The sequence below is a fragment of the Saccostrea echinata genome, unplaced genomic scaffold (assembly GCF_033153115.1).
Source record: "Saccostrea echinata isolate AGI-Se365-2 ecotype Australia unplaced genomic scaffold, CSIRO_AGI_Sech_v1 ptg000022l, whole genome shotgun sequence".
NCBI classification, from domain to species: domain Eukaryota; kingdom Metazoa; phylum Mollusca; class Bivalvia; order Ostreida; family Ostreidae; genus Saccostrea; species Saccostrea echinata.
This window is the reverse complement of record NW_026889771.1, coordinates 641,384-645,731: the sequence shown is the minus strand read 5'-3', so window position 1 is coordinate 645,731 and position 4,348 is coordinate 641,384. Positions and strand designations below refer to the sequence as shown.

General features: G+C 40.2%; 1 non-coding gene across 1 annotated transcript; it reads left to right on the top strand.

Moving 5' to 3' along the window:
* Window positions 1–4,274: 4,274 nt before the first annotated feature.
* Trnat-ggu (transfer RNA threonine (anticodon GGU)) lies at window positions 4,275–4,348 on the top strand. Its single transcript has one exon. It is a non-coding gene; the product is annotated as a tRNA-Thr (tRNA).

Here is a 4,348-nt window from a genome sequence, read left to right as displayed (position 1 = left end):
ACTGTTTTTACAATAGTTCAATTATATTTTCATCAATCTATTTTTAAGAAACATTTCTATAGTGCAGTACATTATACCTGTACATGCTTTCCATACACATGTATAAAAACAATTCATTAAATTTTGCATATGAGAAGAGTGCTCCATTATACTTAATTTAAAAGAGTTGCATACTAGATTAAATGAAGTTGAAAATCTGGATGATAAAGAGTACCCTGACATATATTTGGGAAACTATGGCATCAACAGAAGACAAAGTTGTGTCAAGGAAGCTGTGTCAGAGTTTTTTCTCTTTTGAAAAGTTTAAATAACGAGCGCAGCGAGTTCAATAGACTACCGCAACTGTGACATTTGGCACCCAACGAACAAATACCCACTATTACCTTGGAACATGCTTCACGCATTTCCTTAACTCATAGAATTCGAGGACGAATTTCTACAAAGAGGGGAAATATGTCACCGGGTTCACAGGTGCGTGAAAGTCAGTCAATATATCGGGTCTTAATAGCTCAGGTGGTTAGAGAGCTGGCACGGTACGCCAGAGGCCCTGGGTTCGAGTCCCGGTTGAGACTTGATTTTTCACCACCTGTGACATTTGGCGCCCAACGTGGGGCCCGGATATTCTCTGGCGGGTGAAAGTGATTGCCACCAGAACTTCGCCCCGCAGGCGTTGGCACTCCAAAAAGAGATGAGGACATCTCATTCTCTGGAGGGGGACAATGTGATAGTGTAAGATACACGGCTTCCTACTAGCTTAGGCTAGTGGGTTAACCCTTTAGCTCAAATGGTAGAGCACTGGACTGGCAAGCCAGAGGCCTCGGGTTCAATCCCCAGCAGAGGCACATACATGTCTCTGTTACATTTGGCCCAACGTTGGGCGCCATTGTCACCGGGTCTTTTGTAGGATAAATATCCAACACTGGATTCGGCACAAACTATGTTTATTTACTGTGCTTAGAACAAAAAACCTACAAAGTATAAATTAAACACACTCTCACAACACAATATACACACACAAAACGAATACTTTACATTTAAGATCAGACATTAACAACACATAAATTATATGATTGTTTGCTGTCGGGATTAATTAATAAAAGTAAATTATAAAATACATTTATATAATAATTATAATAAAGGTAAACAGAAAGCTTACCAGGAATCCAGTTAAATTAACTCCAAGTAATACTTTACAGAATACTTCTATGTTTCAAATACATGTACAGACTTCTACCGTAAAGGCAAAAAGCGTGGGGGGTCGAGAATTGGCGGGTACCACGCTTATATACTCGGTGCAGAAATTAAAACATGCATATTAATAAGATAAAAACAGTCAGTTATTGGTCAGCTGTGAGGTCACATTAGGTCACCTAACCGGAAACACGTGGAAATACAAAATAAACAATGTCACATGATCTCACAAAACATTCACACTAGACACACGACACAAACCGCAGCAAACGCATTCGATTGGCAATGCGCGTCAATTTTATGTACAAATGAAAACATAACATCTGTGACATTCTCCCCTGCTTAGGAAAATGGCTACTGACATTTTATAAATTTCAGATTAACGTTAGTAAAACACAAAAATATACAAATTCCTATATACAAAAGAATCGTCATAAAAACCAAATTGAAGAATATCATTTCATATGACATTATACCCTGAACAATAGAAAAGTACTCAAACAAAATAAACCACTGGATTAATCTGATGTGAAACCCACTAACCATACTTGTCTGGGGGTCTTACCTGTCTGGTTGATCTACGAGGGGGTACATTGGCAGATGGACTATTTACAAAGGAACTAGTATTACTAAATGTTGCATTACGATTCAAAGTTGAATTACCTGTAAATGCAGCACTGGGATCAGATGTAGACATAGTGTCCTGGAAATCACGAGAACCCTTTATTGTACTAGGAGTTTTCAAACGAATAATGCTAGGCTTTACCCTCCTCTGAGGAATCACATATACCTGGGAACTATCTGATGATTCTGAATCAGAAGTTGACGAGTCAGACAATGTATCAACAATATTAGAAGTGGGACTCACCTTGGGGAGTGTCATATAAGGGGTAGTCTTAAAACCTTGATCAGGAATGATCTGATTAGGGGTGGTCTGCTCAGGGGCAGGGGTAGTCCTATAACTACTCTTAGGAATGGTTTGCTCAGGGGCAGGGGTAGTCCTACGCTTAGGAATGGTTTGCTCTGTATCAGCTACCCTGGGGAGATGAGATCGGTAATAACATATTTCTATGCAATGTTTTCACCTTTTCTGACCCAAACTCTTTTTTAACTCTGTAAACTGGAATATCAGTGTTGGGTTGACCTACAACAATATAAGTGTCTCTGGCCCACTTATCTGCCAGTTTATTCTTCCCTTTCAACCCAACATTTCTTACCAAAATACGGTCACCGACCTGTATTTTTGAATGTCTTACTCTTTTATCATAGTTAGATTTGTTTCGTGCACTACTCTTTTCAGCTTCCCGAGAAGCAATTTTGTATGCATATTCTAATCGTTTCTGAAGCTTCTTAGAGTAATTGTCATGACTGTTAGGCTTCTGTATCCAAGCCTAAATATGCGTCAATAGACAGGCGCGGATGTCGCCCAAACATGAGGGAAAATGGCGAAAAACCCGTACTGTCATGTTTGGTTACATTGTACGCGTGAACTAAGGTACTTACATATGACTTCCAATCCTCTTTCTGTTTGTCATTCAGCGTACCGAGCATTTTAAGTAGGGTTTGATTGAACCGTTCTACCATCCCATTACCCATAGGGTGGTAGGGCGTGGTACGTGACTGTTGTACTCCAGCTAGTTTACACAGCTCCCTGATGACATGGCTGGTAAAATTCCGACCCTGGTCGCTGTGAAGTCTGTTGGGAAAGCCATAGTGTACAATAAAATTTTCAAATAGAATTCTAGCAATGGTCTTGGCAGTTTGATTACGAGTGGGAAAAGCTTTGGCATATCTCGTAAAATGATCAGTGATTACTAGGATGTTTTCATAACCACCTTTGCTTTTTTCAAGAGTTGAAAAGTCAATACATAGTAGATCTAAAGGTTGGTATGATTTGATGTTGACAAGTTCTGTTGAGACTTTCTCTGGGATTTTAAATTTTATACAACTGTCGCAGGTTTTTATGCTTTCCGTGATGTCATGTTCGAGACAAGGCCAGTAAAATCTTTCTCTCATCAGTTGCAGAGTTCTGTCTCGGCCATGGTGCCCTAAATTGCTATGTAGTAAATAGAATGCTATTTCTCTGAAAGAAGCTGGTAATACTAGTTGCTTTACATTTTCATTATTTAATATAGTGTTTCGGTATAAAATACCCTTAATTAGACACAATTTTCTTGATTCTCTCATAAATTTACTCACTTCTGGAGATTCTGCTTTTAAGGCGGTACTTGGAGGAACAAAGTCACCTTGCAATAATTCTATAACTCTTTTAATGACCTTGTCAGATGACTGTTCTTTTGCCCAATCAACATTACTGAATACACATGAATCATCTATCTGAATGGAGTCAGGGATAGGGGTGAGAGGTTCTGATGTATTTGAAATGTTACCTGCTTCCCCAATGTCTTGTAAACTCACTGGCATACATGTTGGAATGTTGACGGGTAGAAGTACATTTTCCACCAGTGGACAATTGTCTCTCTGGATAGTGTAGGAATTACAAATTGTCTTCACCATTTCTGGAACTATTTCTACAGTGTCCTGGGATCTTCTCGATAAACCATCTGCATCACTGTTATTGGCTCCTTTTCGATAGTGTAAAGAAAAGTTGTAGTTGTTCAATGCAGCTAGCCATCTATGACCTGTTGCATCCAGCTTTGCAGAGGTAAGAATATAAGTAAGGGGCCGGGATTATTGTCCGTTACAACCTGGAAGGTATTCCCATAAAGGTAATCGTGGAACTTTTCCGTAACTGCCCACCTCAAGGAGAGAAATTCCAACTTGTGGGCTGGGTAATGTTTTTCTCTGTTTTTGAGTCCCCTGCTGGCGTATGCAATCACTCTCTTTTGTCCATTGTGGTCTTGGTAGAGGACAGCTCCAAGTCCTGTCGTTAATGCGTCGGTGTGCAAAATGAATGGTGACTCAAAATCTGCAAATGCAAGGATCGGCGGGGATGTTAACTTATCTTTAATGTCCTGAAAAGCTCTCTCTTCCTGGTCTTCCCATTTCCATGGGAAACCTCTCGCTGGAACCTCCATATGTCACCGGGTTCACAGGTGCGTGAAAGTCAGTCAATATATCGGGTCTCAATAGCTCAGTTGGTTAGAGCGCTGGCACGGTACGCCAGAGGCCCTGGGTTCGAGTCCCGGTTGAGACT